At 36.4% G+C, this 18,437-nt stretch overlaps 1 protein-coding gene and 1 pseudogene across 6 annotated transcripts in view; one reads left to right on the plus strand and one right to left on the minus strand.

Annotated features, from left to right (window-relative positions):
• The window catches only part of SLC4A10 (solute carrier family 4 member 10), a 215,419-nt gene that overhangs the window by 145,398 nt on the left and 51,584 nt on the right, over nucleotides 1–18,437 (plus strand). The window lies entirely within an intron of this gene.
• LOC116880861 lies at nucleotides 8,431–9,159 on the minus strand (annotated as a pseudogene).

The following is an 18,437-nucleotide window of genomic DNA, read 5'->3' on the forward strand; positions in this document are numbered from 1 at the left end:
AAGGAGGGAGAAAAATCTTGGCTAGAGATGAGTTTTGCTGCATCCCATTGAAGCCCTACATCACCTTGTTATTTTTAAGAAGCTTGGTAATAACTTGGCTTAAAAGATTGGGATAGGAATCTGCACCAATATCCTATTTTGTGGCCTTAGGTAAGCCCCTGAGAGCAGCCTTCTAGAGACAATGTCTTAACTCTCAAAAATGCATAGGAAGTATATTTGAAATACACAGGAAATTGATCTGGAAGCGTACCTACCAAACCTATAATATTTGGGGCATGTGGAAGATAGGATTGTGAGGAAAAAAAAGGCTTGTTTTCTCTGCATATTTTAAAGTGTTCAATTGGCATCGTGTGCATGCATTATTTTATAATTTCTTTCTAAGAATAAGTCTTATGCTGGGAAATTCATCTTATGGCAAGAATAAAAGATGAGCCAGGTGGTGCTCATCAAATCAGTTCCCTATAATAACCAAATTTATTTCCCATTTCAAGAAAATAACAGCCTACAAAACTCAAGGGTAGAATAGAGCAAAATGTTTCAGGTATAATAAATAGATTTGCCATTTTGTTCATGCATTTTCTTACTCACTCATTGGCTTATTCCATCAGTATCCATTGGTGGTCTCTGTATTGTATTTGCATTGAGAGTACGAAAATGACTATGATATGGTTTCCACTCGCAAGGAGCTCAGTGATTATTAGGAAGAGCCTAGAGGAGCACTTTGTATATTGTGCTGCACATTTGAGTTTTGTTGAATTAATAAGTGAGGAGGGGGCTAGAGACAATGCCTACTCAAATAATTGCAGCATAGTGTAGAATTTGTGCTAGATATACACATAATAGCCTGGAGGAAGAAGTAAGAAATTACCCTGGAGAGTTGGAAAATATTCGTAGAAGAAATAAACCCTAAGTTGTCATGCTATCTCTGTTGTAACTGTCATCTGAGTTTATTTTATACAGCTTATCCATGTTTTTCTCTCTCTTTATTGTATCTGTATCTTCTGTATGAGCAGGTCATAATTAGAGTTGAGGGCACTGAGATAGACAGAATGGACTCCTGGGACCAACTGTTAAGGATCCTTAAAAATCGTAGTAAGTTTTATCTGATGAAAAGTTGGGGATAATGACAAAGCTCTGGGAAGAATTATGTGAAAATAGATTAGAAGGTGATCATAGAAATGGGAGCAAGAATCACTAGCCTAGGTGTGAAATGTTTGTTTTTACTGTTGACTCAGACAATGATAACGGGAAGAAAGTGAATAAACCAGCGGGAAAAAAGGAAGAAAATCCAAAATTGACAAGGCTTTATTCATTCACTCAACAAAAAATCATGGATTACTTTCTAATTTATAAGAGCTGTAACAAAATTTTGCATCCATGACATCACACTAATCTGTGGAACAAGTATTACCCCTGCTTTACAGATGATTAATAATGTGAGGTTCCAACAATTTAACTAATTTGTCCAATATCATATAGCCAATGGATGATAAATGAGAGTCAAACTCAAACCCATCTTTTTTTTTCCCAAGATTTTATTCATTTATTTGAGAGAGAGAGACACAGTGAGAGAGGGAACACAAGCAGGGGGAGTGGGAGAGGGAAAAGCCGGCTTCCTGCTGAGCAGGGAGCCAGATTCAAGGTTCCATCCCAGGACCCTGGGATCATGCCTAAGCCGAAGGCAGACGCTTAATGACTGAGCCACCTAGGCGCCCCTAATCCATCTGTTTTAAAGTCCATGAACTTTCTCCTACAGCATATTAAAATAAAAATAATAGTAAAGGATTATTATTATTATTACAACTCCTTAAAGGCAAGGACTGTCATATATTTCTATTTATTTCCCCATAGCAGTTAGCAAAGTATTCTGCACAAAATTTTAAACCATTATATATCAATGAATGAATAAACAAGATTGCCTGCTGTGTGCTAGACATTTGGGTGTAAAAGTGACCAAATAGGTGTGGTCTCTGCTCTTCCACAGCATATTATCTATTGACAAAGTTAGACATTAAACATTACTCAAAGAAGTGCTTAATTATAGTTGACACGAGTCCCAACATACAAAGAGGCAGAATGTCATGAGAGTGAGAAATACTTCCAAAGTTACGTATTTACAGGCCAAGGAGAGGATATGGCTATTTGAATGGAAATGAAATTCAGATGATAACCAGTTTAAGAATTTAACGGAGAGAGTATTGTTTTTGGTATTAGTTAGCAGTCATAGTGTTTTATAGAGTTATTTTTCATACTTTTGAAAAGTTTTTTCTTTATGATATAGCTATAAGTTTAGATAATTTCCTAGAGAGACAGTTATAAGTACTTAGACAATCTCTTCTAAGAATCAATTCCAAAATATGGAAATAAATATATTCATAAAAGACTTCCCATTGTGTTATTTAAATAATCATCTTAATAGAAACAAATTAAATGTTTAATAATAGGGAGTGAGTAAGCAAACCATGTTGCATCCATTAACAATTATAGTTGTGAAGAATAACGTAGCCACATGGAAAATGTTTTCATTACAGTGCTGTATAGAAAAGATGAAAGGGCCACCTGGGTGGTTCCTTCAGTTAAGTGTCTGACTCTTGATTTCAGCTCAGGTCATGATCTTGGGGTTCGTGAGATCAAGCCCTGTGTGGGACTCTGTGCTGAACATGGAGCCTGCTTGGAATTCTCTCTCTCTCTCACTCTTCCCCTCCCCCACCACCTTAAGAAAGAAAAGAAAAGATTAAAGACATTGTATGCTTACATATATGTTGAAAATATATGTAAGAACTACTAACAGAAATATGCCAAAAATATTACAGTAACTGGTGGAAATACCATAAGAGATTTCTTTTTAATTTTTTATTCTGTAAATATTCTGTAGTGTGATTTTATCATTTTGGTAACCTAAAATACTTTTGGAAAAAGAATAGGCATAAAAATGTGTTTGACTTCTACAGATAGATCATAGTTCTCTGATTTTATGCCTTATATCAAAACCTAACTTGATATACAGCACTCTGGGGGCTAATTTAGTCAATAAAGAAACTTCAAAAAAATGAATCACAAACCATTATTGTTCAGTACACACAAGAAGGTACTAATAATAACTACAAAGACAAAAGGAGAGCATCTGCAACCCAGAAACTAAAATTAGTAATAATGTTGAAGGGAGTTCTACCAAATTAAGTTTTCCAGAAGACAGCCACAGGCTCTTCTCATGTAAGGAGGACTGATCTCCTCCATTAGCCTTGAAACAAAAGCAAAGATTTCTGGATGGGGCATTTAATTATAATGTTTATCTAATCACTCTGTACCCATTTATATAAATAAGACAGCTTGGAGCACATGCTTTTCTTTGGGGAAAATAAGTAGAAGATGTGTTTGGTGGACTGTATCTCAAGCCAAAAATCTCACATCACAAGTCAAAATTATTAGCATTTTATACTGGCCTTTTTAAAAATGTAAAAAAGTGAAGGTACTGCCCTTTTTTTTTTGGCCTTTGGATTGTTGAGCTTCCCAGTCTTTGAGCTGTGGTAGCGACAATTGTGTAACAATAACAGCAGTGATGTTGTTAGTAACACCTGATTAGTATTTATTTATGCCAGACCCAGTTCTAGGTGCTTTTATCTATATTAACTCATTTTACCCTCATGTGGTTGATTGCTCTCATTGTTCCCACTTTAAGAAAACAGAAATACAGAGAGGTTAAGTAACTTGTCCAAGGTTGCTCCACAAAGGGCTTGGATTTGAATGATACAGGATTTTTGGCTGGAGAGTCTGACGTCCAGTGTCCTAGGCACGAGGCTATCTTATGCACCTAAAGAATTTTTTATTTTCATAAATACTTCCATCTTTGGCCAGAGTTACTAAAAATTATTTTGGACAAAATTAACAACAGAACTTATTCCAAACTCATATTCCATCTCTTCATGTTGCTGTCTCTAGTTTTCTTTCTTCTTCCTTTCCTTTGGTAGTTTTGGATTAGTTATTTGGACTGAGTTCATTGGTGTAGGTGAAGAACAGAAAAGCCGGGTTTTTCTTATTTTATCTTGATTTAGTTATTTAGAATATCTGCTTTTGACATTTAAGAACATAAAATCTAAATATTCAGAGCCTTCTTTGAGCTACCAAGAGTTGCTACAGATACCTTTTTTAAACTTCCTGTGCAGGCATACAGACTCTGAGAACTAAATGCTGAGATTTCAAACCTAAGAGGCTCAGACTCAGGAAAAAACAATGATTCTATTGGCGATAGCCGATATCTGTGATATATAACCCAAGTCTTTTAGGTTGATAAATATATCATTTCTTTTTGGAATTGATTCGTGGATGAGCAATATTGTTAACTAGACATAGGCCTGACAAGGAGGCAAACGTGACTAAGGTCCACTTAGAGACCTGACTCTCCAAAAAAAAGTCTCTCCTATGAGCTTGATATTTTTATACCAAATTGCTTAAGACTTTGAGAACAAATTTTAGTACTTTCTAAAGGTGTAGTCATTTCACTGTTGACATGTAAATATCCTCCCAGGTATTGAGTAACACATTACGCTATTGCCCTCACTAACACAATACAATCGCTTTGGAAAACAGAGACCTTCTGAGGGAATGGTGCACACAGCAGGCAAAGTAAATGGAGATGTGATACCAGCCCAGTAGCCGGGTTTACATGACGCCATGAGAAACAGGAATCTGGACAGTCGGGCCAAAGGAGGTGGTGGTAGTAGAGCTGTGGGGGTATGAAGGCAGGCCTGCAGGGTATTGTGAGGGAGGGGAATATCTTAAAGGAGGAGTGTCTGAAAAGGGGAAACTGAGAGGATCATACAGTGTAATGTAAATTACTAAATTTGTTCTGGAGTCTTCTCACTCTTCCAGCTGTTCTGATAGAAATGGCAGAAAGCTACAGCTGGAGGAAGCATAATGTAGCAAAAAAGAACAGAAGTTTCAGGGTCAAGCAGACCTGGATTCAAATCTAATCAGTATGGCCTTGAACAAACAAGTTACCACTCAGTTTCCTCCACCTATAAAATGTAGAAATCAAACTATGATACTATGAAACAAAGTGCCTCCTGTCATGCAATGGTAGCTGTATGTATGTCATATCCATATGCATAATACACAGTAGCTAGAGACAGCATCACACGTGTGTGTATACACACACTTTAAACATAGATGCATTCATTCACCTGTTGTAGTGTTACCTTTCTCCCTTGTTACCTTACTTCTGCAAGAAACTTACCATGTATCCTTTAGTTCACATTTTCATTTCCTTTTGTCATATATAAATTTACTTTCACTAAATTTTCAGAATATTCAGATTGTTTCCTATTAAACTAAGGTTTTGGGCCCTTTTTGTTCATGTGAGGTAAATTAACAAAATGGCCAACTTAGAGAATTCTGATTATTAGCTACCTAAAAAGTAGAATGTTGGCCACATTGATGTGGGAAACAGAGGCAGAAGAAAAATTATTTAATTTCCTTACCCACTGACAAGTCCTTGAAAAAGGCAGAGTGACATTCCTCTAGGGACTCAACTACCTCCACCTTAACACTTGGCTAAAGGCAAAGGGCAATCCTAGCCTCACCCACCTCTAACCCCTACCAGGATCCTGAAGTCTACTTTAACAATTCATTTGGAAACTTTATCTCTAAACCCTCCAAGATATGTGCTGACAATCATTCCCAAGCATATGACCCACTGATATACATCTAAAGGGTCTCACAAAGGTTTTATTACCGTTAGTGAATAACCTTTTTCCCAACAATAGCTAGCCCCTTGAGATCCTGGAAACCTTGCTTCCAAAATTCCTTAGAGATTTATGCCATCCCTGACCCCCTCCCAACTTGCAAGCATATAATGGACCACTCCTCACAACCCCGGGACAGCAGCCCTTTCTGCCCATGGGTCCTGTCCCCACACTTTAATAAACCACCATTTGCACCAAAGATGTCTCAAGAATTCTTTCTTGATCATCAGCTCTGGACCTCACCCCACTGAACCTCACTTATATTCTAACAATTCATCAACATGATATAACAGATTCAGACAATATATAATAATTTACTCTAACAAGAAAGAGACTATTGCTCCTAATGAGTACTAACCATTTTCTTTTTGACTGCACTACTATGCAATAGTCATTTATGTTATTATTTGAAATTTGTGATACAGCTCTGTAAGGATTTGAGTCAGTCTTCTGTATGTTCAAATGAAATCTGAATCATAGCATATATATTACCTAGGCAAATATAATTAATCTCTTTAGCAGTTTAAATACTTTTTTTATGATTCTAAGAAGGAGGCTTTAGGGAACATAGGCTAGTATAAAGCTAGGCATATGTTGTTCCCAAGGCCCTAAGTTGGGGATCCCTGATCAGTAGATTAGATACCATCTATCAGGAGGACCTTAAAGTCTTACCTGACAGTCTCCAAGTAGCTCTCCAGGCCATTTGCTTCCTCACTCCCACATGCTTAGTTAGCCGGGAATCCCAGTGGAGGGTGGAGGGGAGAGGTGGGAAGGGCAAAGGCAGATAGCATGTTTGTTCCTCCCCTCACTGCCTTCAGTTTATTTTCAGAACCATCCCAAGGGATCTAAAAGAGTTCAGGAATACAAAAAATATCTTCTCCTCACAGGTTTGGAGGCCCTGGACCTGATCATTTAAAGATTTATTTTTAAATTTTTAAAAAAACTCTAACAATTTATACAGAGAAAAAAACTGCAGATACCTGTCCTTTTTACAAAATTTCTTACCATACTTACATAACAAGAATTTTTAGAAGAATAAAATCTTTGGTACATATATGTTTTTCTAATATAACTTCAAGTGTAGTTATAAATATTTTAGTTTGGTGGATTAATGCTGTACCTTGTCATCCCCTAACCTACCTGGTCTTTCATGGAATTGCAAAATAGATATCCTTGGGGCCTGTATCCATAGTTCCAGAATATTCTCAGACATCTGGCTCTGCTACAGAGTAAACTTAGACTGGAAATAAGACAGTGGTAAATAAAAGAAGCTTCCTTTGCCTACCCCACCTCCCAAAGTCTCCATTTGTAAAAGAAGTACAGACCAGAAATCCTGTGCCCTGTTAGATCCTTTTCTTGGTGCCAGCCTACAGCTGAGCTTTAGTTTCTCACTTTTAAATGAGGACAAAGATACCTGTTCTTCTAGTCATAGGCATGATCTGTAGGTTAAATATTATATCAAAGTACTTTATAACCCACGTAGCAAGCTTATATAATGATAGATATTTTATATTGAGTGCTAAATTCTAGGCATAGTACTGGAAGCTTTGCATATATTATGATACCTCTTCCAAGTCTCAACACACCCCCACACAATTGGTATAATTACATTGGATGTATAATGAGTTAATAGAAAGTCACAGGTTGTGTGATTTTTCTAAGTCAAATAGGTCAAAAGGGACCTGTTCAATATTTCCAAATGGAGGTTTAATTTTCTTTCTACTTAGAACTCAGGCAACAACATTACTTAATGTCCTTAAGAATGGTAGGTGCCATTAAGACAAGGGGAAGAAAAATACTGAAAAATCTGTCCCTTCAGCAAAGCTGAGAAATCACCCTGATAAAAATCAATGCTTATTTTTTAGAGACCACCTGAAAATCCTTGGGCTTTAGTACATTTTTATGTACTAAGTATTGAGTAAAAAGGGAAAAATAGATGTTTTAGATGCAAGAAGACTATGGTATACTACCTAGCCAGATTCAAACTTAAATTTTTCATAAGTTCCATTTTGCTCATATTATCAGTCATATACACAAATCACAAGTGACACGAAACAGGAAAAACATAATGACTTCCTTTGCTTTTGGAAAACAGATGGTAAACAACAGAAAATTCTTTTAAAAAATGCATGAAATTATTTTTTCATAATGGCTAATAAGGCTTCTTTAGACAATAGAAGAGATACATTGCATTTCTGTTTATAATCTTAATACAGCTACATTTTTATTCTTTAGAATAAAACCAAGTCTCTCAGTAAAAACAGTGTATTTTACCACAGTAATCTTTGAAGTCCATCACTAAAAACATAGGTATACACACTAATTTCTAAACCCCTAGAGCATTTTGCTCAATAGGATTTAGACATTGGAATAGGGAGTTGCTCAGGAGGGGCATCTGGGTGGCTCAGTGGGCTGAGCAATTGCCTTCAGCTCAGGTCATGATCCCAGGGTCCTGGGACTGAGTCCCATGCCGGGCTCCTTGCTTAGCGGGAAGTCTGCTTCTCCCTCTCCTTCTGCCCGCTACTCTGCTTGCTTCTGCTCTCTCTCTCTGTCAAATAAATAAAATAAAATAAAAAAGAGTTGCTCAGGAGAGCAGTACTGCCTCAGGCAATATGATTTGGTGGTCACCATTGTTGTTTTCCAGTAAAAGGGAAATTTCATGAGCAGAAATATCTGGTTCCTTGAGTTTTCACTGATGAAGAGAATGTTTCTGAGCCACTTCTGAGCCAATGTATCTTAACAGGTCAATCACAGACCTGGGGTGTTCACTCCTCATGATGGCACTGCCAGACACCATCATGTTAGCACCTGTGTCTGGATAGTCATGGATTGTATCATACCCACTTCAGCACTGATCTCTGTCTAAAGATGGACACTGGGTCCTCCATTGATGAATCCTTGACATTGTATCTCCCATACATTTCTGCCCTCCAAATTCAGGTTCCACTGGCATAAGAGATTGGATCTATCTGATTAGCCCATGGTGCTAAATATTCCACTGTAGTTCCCAGTTTGATGGCAAGTCTAACCTTCATCTCATTCTCCCAAGTGTCTTTAATCAAAGCTTTGTGTCCTCAAGATGAAAGGTAGGTTAATTGGCTTCTACTGCAACCACTGGCTTTGTCCCAGTGTTCCATTCTGGACACCATCCTCCGCATGTCAAAGAAAGGATCCTAGCCTAGCTGCTTTTAGAAACTCAACCACAGGTTCACCAAAGGTGATGTGAACTAAATGCCCATCTGTTACATCCAGATGCAGATAATTGGGCTTGGAGGTCAATCCTGGGAGGCACTCAGCACCCAAATTTGGCCAGGATTTTGTGGAGAATGGATGGGCCAGTCTTACAGCTGGACACTATGGTACTCGTTCCCAAAAACCAAGTTATTCCACGAGTCTCCTGGGAAGATGAGGGCATCATTGTCGTTTGCCCTTTTTTTAAAATGCGTTGGTACTTTAATTGTAAGCAGTGACTAATTTTTCTTTTGAAATGATTAATTTTCTCAGTGTCAACCAAAGTAAAGCCATGAGTGATAGCTTTGAAGAATTTATTTTAGAATCAGTTATGTCTTAAGTTTACTTGCCTGTTATTCACATGAGTCAGAGCTAGCAATTTGCTTTGTTTTTGTTACTTAGGTGAAGTAAGATAACAGAAGAGCTGGCTTGTTCAGTGACTTCACTAACAAATGCAAATGAATAACCTCAGATCTCCACTGATGTGCTCTTTCGCTAGTAATTTAACTGGATCAAAGGGCTAGTAAATGTTTTTGTTCCAAACTTCCTTTTAAATAAAATTCTTCCTTTCAGATGAAATTCAATATATGTTTGTGTGCGCACATACATATATATTTTCCCCGTAAATGTATACATCTACTATAATGTTAATTCTCTCTTATTATGTTATTCCTACAAGAAATTTGGTATTTTTTTCCAATTTGGCATTATAGTTTTCATTTTATCATCAATAAATTTAACAAATGTTCAGAGTATGAAATGTTTTCCTATCAAACTCCTATGGTGTTGGGCTTTCTTTTTTTTTTTTTTTTTTTTCCGATGCAGAGTAACAGAATGTTCAACTTGGGGGATTTCCCATCATGGGAACGCACTCCCCCTTACCACTAAACTGATTTATAGACAGAGTTTGGCAGGTTCATATATGTATGAGCAAAACAGTAGCAAGACATTTGAAGGCCTATAATCCTTGCTTTTCCACTATTGCTTTTTCATCTAATCCTGGCACAATTGTGAAGTTGGAACCAGAGATTCTGAACAAGACATTGTAGACAAAACTGGATATTTTGAAGGCTACCATAGGGGTAATCTCTAAATCTGCATTTGGAGGATCCAAGGTCAGTGTGAATACTTTAGGTTCTACTTTCTTTTCCCTCAAATTTTTATTTAAATTCAAGTTAGTTAACATACAGTGTAATATTACTTTTAGGTGTAGGATTTAATGATTCATCACTTACATATAATACCCAGCACTTATCAGGACAAGTGTCCTCCTTAATACCCATCACCCATTTAACCCTCCCTCCCCCCATCTCCCCTTTGATACTTTAGGTTCTTAACTTTAAAAAAATAGGTAGTGATCTTATTTCAGAATATAGACACGCTACCGGCAGCTCTACTGTAAACTTTTAGTCCCTACACCAGTGTCTTGAGTATCTCCATTAAATATGGAACAGTCATTCATGTTAAAATTTGTCCCTGGAGGCACCTGAGTGGCTCAGTCAGTTAAACATCTGCCTTTGGCTCAGGTCATGGTCTCAGGGTCCTGGAATCATGCCCCACATGGGGCTCCCTGCTCAGCAGGGAGTCTGCTTCTCCTTCTCCCTTTGCAACTCCCCCTACTTGTGCTCTCTTTCTCTCTCTCTCTCTGTCAAATAAATAAAAATAAAATCTTTAATAAAAAATAAAATAAAATAAAATAAAATAAAATAAAATAAAATAAAATAAAATAAAATAAAATTTGTCCCCGGATGTCTTAGAATTTGTTCTTGGGGTTAAGAAATGATGTCTTATAGTAACATGCAGCTCTTATATGCATGATAACATAGATATCTGCGGTGGCTCCAGAACTGTAGTATCACCTGATCTGCCCTTACACATCCCTTTGGTGGGTGCTAAACGCAAGGTCTTTCCTGCCACAGTTCTCTACTATGTCCATGGACTCTTCGTCAGGACCTATCAGTGAACGAAGTACTTTCCTTTAATGCCATTTTGTGAGAGCATGAGCTACTGTTGTTCTAGATATGCCTAGATCTGATCTTTTCAACTAATGATATGGGCTTTATACGAGGACTGCATAACCAACATTAACAAAAAACCACAGCAATAATGGAATAAGAATTCTTTCAAAAACTCCTTCAAAAGCTTCTTATTGTTCTCATTTTAACATCCAGAGTACCTATGAGGGTCCTCAGCGCTCAGGCTATACAGTCTGGACCTAACTTATCCCATAGTCTTGCTTCAATCTCTTCCCCCTTCCCCCTTATGCTTCAGTTGCACTAAGCTTTCTATGCTTGTGTCTGCTCCCTGACTCAGACCTTCCACCTGCTATTCGCTCTCTCTGGTCCACCACCCCCACCACTCTGCCCATACCATTTCTTACTTAATTTTGTTCATTTTTTAGTAGATCTCAGCTCAAACATCATTTTCTTAAGGTTTTTTTTAAGCACCCAGATTCAAGGTATGAAGGTATTTTAGAAGGTATTTTATTTACCTTCTTCAGAGGTTAAAATTCTTTATAGTACATTTCACAAATTATTTTTTTAATTTATGTATAGTTGACATACAATGTTACATTGGATTCAGGTAAGCAACATAGTGATTTAACATCTGAATATGTTATGCTATCTCACCACAAGTGTAGCTACCATCCGTCACCATACACCGTTATTATAATACCATTGACTATATTTTCTATGCTGTGCCTTTTATTGCCAGGACTTCCTCATTCCATAACTGGAAGCCTGTATCTCCCACTCCCCTTCATCTATTTTGCTCATCCCCCAACCTGTTCTCCTCTGACAACTATCAGTTTGTTGCCTGTATCTATGGATCTGTTTCTGCTTTTTGTTTGCTATTCGTTTGTTTTCTTTTTTTGATCCCACATATAAGTGAAAATACATGGCATTTGTTTTTCTCCAACTTATTTTATTTAGCTTAGTATTCTCTGTGTGCATCCATGTTGTTGCAAATGGCAAGATCTCATTCTTTTTTATGACTGAGTAATATTCCATTTATATATATACCACATCTTCTTTATCCATTCATCTATTGATGGACATTTAGGTTGTTTCCATATATTGTTCACTCTAGAGCTAAGTAATGTGCAGTAATTACATATCCTTCTCTATAGCTCCTATGCTATCATGATTCCTATCCCATTAAAAAAACAATGTTCTGAATAGATACTTCCAGAACAGGGGTATAAGCAGCTCTGGTGGAACAACCATAATGGTGAAAAACATTTTAAAAAGAAAGCAATAATGGAGGCTCCTGGATGGCTTGGTTGGTTGGGTGATTGACTGCTGGTTTTGACTCTAGTAATGATGTTATGGTCTTTGGATCGAGCCCCACATGGGGCTCCATACTTAGTGGGACATCTGCTTGGGATTCTTTCTTCCCCTCCCTTTGCCCCTCCCCCCATTCATGCTTGCTCTCTCTCTCTCTCTTAAATAAGTAAATAAATCATTTTTTTAAACAATAATGGAAAATCTGTGGAAATTGTCTTAAGAGCATACAGCAAAGAAACACTGATTAAAGGAAATCTACTAAATCTTGGTAAGAACAGCAAGTCTGCAGCACTTAAGCCACAAACTTCTTCCTCCTTATGTCCATCCCAGCTTAATATGACAGAAGCTTCATTCTAGGCAAATATAGCCAAGAATATGGGGCTTCTTCTCCTCCTAGCCTCCAGGTGAGGGCAATGATATCTTCTCAAGAAGAGTAGGTTGCCAGCATTATCATTATCATTCCATCCCTGCCCCCTGCATGTGTTATGAAAGCTAAGTACTGAGTTGGTACATCCGAGAGTTTGGGACTCTCTTCATTCACCCAGACCCACCCAAAGGGTAGAAGTACCACCCCAGGCATAGACCCTGATTGCTGCCACTGCCCAGTCCCTGCTCCTAAAGCAAGGAAATCTCTCAGGAAAAAAGCATACCATTTTCCCTGCCTCTAGCTCTGGAGCCAAACCTTAGAGATTTTGGCCAGGAGGATCCTAAAATTCTCTCAAAAAGGACTGGTTTTATTTGAAGCACAGCTTAAATGTACTGTCAAAAATAATGGAAGTTTTGGTGGAAAGCAATTAAGAGGTGGTAGGTAGCTGTATATGAGATACAAGCTAAACAATAGGCCACCTTATGTACCAGAGAAAACCAGGGAATTAGACAGCTAAAGGGCCCTTCCAGGGTCAGAAAAATTTCAAACAATGACCTCAACTGCAGAGGAGCTAAAATTTAATTGAATCAGATCTCGAGAGCAATGTATGCCCTCAGGTTATTGTCAAAAACAATAGAGCAATCAGCCAGCAATCAGTGGAGCCCAATAGCTGGGTATATGTGTTAAGCCTTATGACAACCACAAATAAAATAACCCAGATATATAGTGAAGGATAAAAACCAGCAATGCTGTTAACATCATGGTCAAATGAATTGTTCTTTTTAACATTTCACGAGCTGTTCAGAATCATTCCATATTTTAGTTTCTTCCTCTTAGGAATATACTTTGCTTGTAAAACCTTTTATCTTTCCTGGAATTGTTGACTGCCTTCTTTTTCTCTTCTTCTGTGCTGAAATGTATTCAAGCTTTCCAATAATTCAATAATTTTATCCTGTTGAATCTTATTAAGATTTTAAGTATATAGTACAGCAGGTGTTGCACAGTAGATCTCTAGAAAAAAATTTTTTAAAGATTTTTTTTTTTTTTTTTTTTTTTTTTTTTTGTCAGAGAGAGCTGCAGGCAGAACAGGCAGAGCGAGAAGCAGGCTCCCTGCTGAGCAAGGAACCCAGAGTGAGACTCAATCCCAGGACTCTGGAATCATGATCTGAGCCGAAGGCAGATGCTTAACCAACTGAGCCACCCAGGTGTCCCTAGAAATTTTTTAATAGAGTTTTTATTTATTTATTTGAGGGAGACGGAGGGAGAGAGCACAAGCAGAGGTAGTGGTAGGCAGAGGGAGAGAGACAAGCAGACTCCCCACTAAGTAGGGAACCCTACACAGGACTCGATTCCAGGACCCCAGGATTATGACCTGGGCTGAAGGCAAATGCTTAACTGGTTGAGTCACCCAGGCATCCCTAGAAATTTTTCGTATTGCATAATTAAAACTCTGTATCCATTGAACAACTCCCCATTTTCTCCTCCCCCATCCCTAAAATCCCACTATGCTACTCTCTGTTTCTATAAGTTTCACTACTTTAGATACCTCATAAGAGGAATCATGAGGTATTTGTTCTACTCTGTTTATGTCATTTAGCATAATTTCCTCAGTGTTTATCCATCTTATAGCATATTGACAGGATTTTCTTCTTTTTTCAATGGCTGAATAATATTTTATTGTATATACATTCCACATTTTCTTTCTTCATCTGTAGATGGACTTTTAAATTGTCTCCACCTCTTGGCTATTGTGAACAATTCTACAATGAACATGGAAATGCAAATATCTTTTCATGATCCTGGCTTTGATTCTTTTGGATAAATACTCAGGGTAGTTCTATTTTTAAATTTTTGAAGAAACTGCATAGTATTTTCTGTAGTGGCTGCACCATTTTACATTCCTCACAACAACATTGGCAGAAGGGTTCCAACTTCTCCATATCCTCACCAACACTTGTTCTTTTCTGATGTTTTGTTTGTTTTATCATGGTCATCCTAAAAGATGTGAGGTGATACCTCATTGTAGTTTTGATTTTCATTTCCCTGATGATTGATGATGTTTAGTATTTTTTTTTACATAGCTGCTGACCAATTGTAGGTCTTTTTTGGAAAAAAAAAAATATGTCTATTCAAGTCCTTTGCCCATTTTTTTTTTTTTAAAGTAGGCTCGAAATGGGGCTTGAACTCACCACACTGATATCAAGACCTGAACTGAGATCAAGAATCAGACACTAAACCAACTAAGCCACCCAGGTGCCCCTGCCCATTTTTTTTTTTTTTTAAATCAAGTTACTTGTTTTATTGCTATTGAGTTGTAGGAACTCCTTATATATTTTGGATATTAACAACTTATCAAATAAATTTGCAGACATTTTCTCCCATTCCCTAGTTTGCCTGTTCATTCTGTTAATTATTTGCTCTGATATGTAGAATCTTTTTGGTTTGATACAGTTTCACTGCCAATTTTTGGTTTTGTTGCCTGTGATTTTTGTTTTATACTCAAGAAATCATTGCTAAGACCAAAGTCATAAAGCTGTTCTCCTGTTTTCTTCTAGGAGTTTTATAGTTTCTGGTCTTACTTTTAAGTCTTTATCCATTTCAAATTGGTTTTTGTATATAGTATAAGATAGAGGTCCAATTTCATTCTTTTGTATGTGGATATCCAGTTTTCCTAGCACAATTTTTAAAGAGACTTTCCTTTTCCCATTTTTAGTCTTGCTATCCTGTTGAAGATCTTTTGACTGCATAAGTGAGGGTCTATTTCTGGGCTTTCTATTCAGTTCTATTGGTCTATACTCTGTCTTTATGCCAGTACCATACTGTTTGATTATTCCAGCTTCATAATATGTTTTGAAATCAAGAAGTATAAATCTTCCAACTTTATTCTTTTCTATCAACATTGTTTTGACAATTTAGAATCCTTTGTGGATTCATATGAAATTTAGGAATACATTTTTCTATTTCTGTAAAAAATGCCATTGGGATTTTGATAGGAATTGCATTACATTTATAGTGTACTTAAGGTAATGTGGGCATGTGAAAAACATTAAGTCTTTCAATCCATGAACATATGTGTAGCTTTTCATTAATGTCCTTAACTTCTTTCAACAGTGCTTTGTAGTTTTAATTGTGCAGGTCTTTCATGTCTTTGGTTGTATTTATTTCAAGTATTTTATCCTTTTGGTGCTATTGTAAATACAATTGTTTTCTTAATTTTCTTTTTGGATTGTTCATTGCTAGTTTGTAGAAACTCAACTGAGTTTTATATGTTGATTTTTTTATCCTACAATATTGCTTAATTCATTTATTCTAACAGTTTTTTATGTGTAGAATCTTTAGAGTTTTCTACATATAAGATTATAGTCATATGCAAACAGAAATAATTTTCCTTTTTTTTTATCCAATTTGGATGAGTTTTATTTCTCTTTTTTATCTAACTATTGAAACTAGGATTTCAATGCTATATTTAATTAAAATGGCAGGAATGGGCATCCTTGTCTTGCTCTTGATCTTAGAGAAAAAGCTTTTGGTTTATCCCTATTGACTAAGATTTTAGCTGTGAGCTTGTCATATATGGCTTTTATTATGTTGAGATAATTTCATTCTATTCTTTGATAAGTTATTTTATTATGAAAAGATGTTGGGTTTATCAAATGTTTTTTATGCATCTAATAAGATGATCATATGGTTTTTATCTTTTGTTTTATTAATGTGGTATATCACACTGGTTGATATCTGTATGTTGAACCACCCTTGCATTCCAGGGATAAATTTCACTTGGTCTTGATGTATGAAACTTTTAATGCACTGTTGAAATTGATTTGCTAGTATTTTGGTGGGGATTTCTGTGTAAATATACACCAGAGATATGAGCTTGCAGTTTTCTTTCCTTATAATGTATTTTTCTGGCATTGGTATCAGGGTAAGGCTGGGCTCATAAAATGAATTTGGAAGTGCTCCTTCCTCATTGGCTTTGTGAAAGAGTTTGAAAAGGAATGATATCGATTCTTCTCTAAATGTTTGGTAGAATTCACCTAGTCATGGGTTTTTCCTTTTTTTGGAGATTTTTAAATTACTGTTTCAATCTCTTTGCTAGTTATAGGTCTGTTCAGAATTTCTATTTCTTTATGTTTCTGTTTTGGTAGATTGCCTTTTCTAGGAATTTGTCCATTTCTTCTAGGTTATCCAATTTGTTGGTGTATAATTGCACATAGTAATCTCTTAACTTTTAATTTCAGTGGCATCAGTTGCAATGCCTCTTCCTTCATTTCCAATTGTGAGTCTTCTCTGTTTTTTTCTTAGTCTGGCTAAAAGTTTGTCAATTTTATTGACCTTCAAAACACAAACTCCATTTCATTGCTCTTTTCTATTGTTTTTCTAGTCCCTTTCATTTACTTCTGCTCTGATTTTTATTATTTCTTCTGCCAACTTCAGGCTTAGTTTTTTCTTCTTTCTCTAGTTCCTTGTGGTTTAAAATTAGGTTTTTGATTTGAGACTTTTCCTCATTTTTTTTTAAAGATTTTATTTATTTATTCGACATAGAGAGATCACAAATAGGCAGAGAGGCAGGCAGAGAGAGAGGAAGGGAAGCAGGCTCCCCGCTGAGCAGAGAGCCCGATATGGGGCTCAATCCCAGGACCCTGGAATCATGACCCGAGCCGAAAGCAGAGGCTTTAACCCACCGAGCCACCCAGGCGCCCCAAGACTTTTCCTCATTTTTAATGTAGGCATTTATTGCTATAAACTTCCCTCTTAGTACTGCTTTTCTGCACTTGATGAACTTTCTTATGTTGTGTTTTCATTTTCATTTGTCTCAAGATGTTTTCTAATTTGCTTTTGGTATCTTTGACACACTAGTTGTTCAAGGGTGTGTTGTTTCATTTCCATGTATTTGTGAAATTTCCAGTTTTCCTTCGCTTACTCTTCTCTGGTTTCATTACATTATATTTGGAAAATATATTTAGTATGATTTAATTCTTTTTAAATTTGTTAGGACTAGTTTTGTGACCTAACGTGATCTGTTCTTGAGAATGTCCTTTATGTGCTTGAGAAAACTGTATTCTGCTACTGTTGGCTGAAATGTTCTGTATATACTGTTACGTTCATTTAGTCTATATTGTTGTTCAAGTCCTCTGTTTCCTTATTTCTCTACTGTCTGGATGCAATCCATTATTTAAAGTGAGGTATTGAGAATTTAAGAAATAAAACAAATGAGGAAAGGGAGAAAAAACGAGAGAGACAAACCAAGAAACAGACTCTGAACGATAGCGAATACACTGATGGGTTATCAGAGGGAAGGTGGGAGGGGGATGGGTGTAATAGGTGATGGGAATTAAAGAGTATACTTACCATGGCGAGCAATGAGTAATGTATAGAATTGTTGAATCACTATATTGTACACCTGAAACTAATATAACACTGTATGTTAACTATACTGGAATTAAAATTAAAATTTTAATTAAAAAAATTAAACATAATTAAAAATAAATAAATAAGGTGAAGTATTGAAATCTCCTAATATTATTACTGTTTATCTTTTCCTTTAATTCTGTCAGTATTTCCTTTCTATATTTTAGTGCTCTGCTGTTAGGTCCATATACATTTTTAATTGTTATATATTTTTGGTGGATTGACCCTTTTATCATTATATAATATCCTTCTTTGTCTCTTTTTACAATATTGACTTAAAGTCTATTTTATCTGTTATAATTATGCCCCACTCCCTGCTGTCTTTAGGTTACCATTTGCATTGAATATCTTTTTTTATTCTTTAACTTTCACCCTATATGTATCCTTAAATGAAGTTTCTTC

This window comes from Lontra canadensis, unplaced genomic scaffold (assembly GCF_010015895.1).
Source record: "Lontra canadensis isolate GAN:19392208 unplaced genomic scaffold, GSC_riverotter_1.0 scaffold69, whole genome shotgun sequence".
NCBI classification, from domain to species: Eukaryota; Metazoa; Chordata; class Mammalia; order Carnivora; family Mustelidae; genus Lontra; species Lontra canadensis.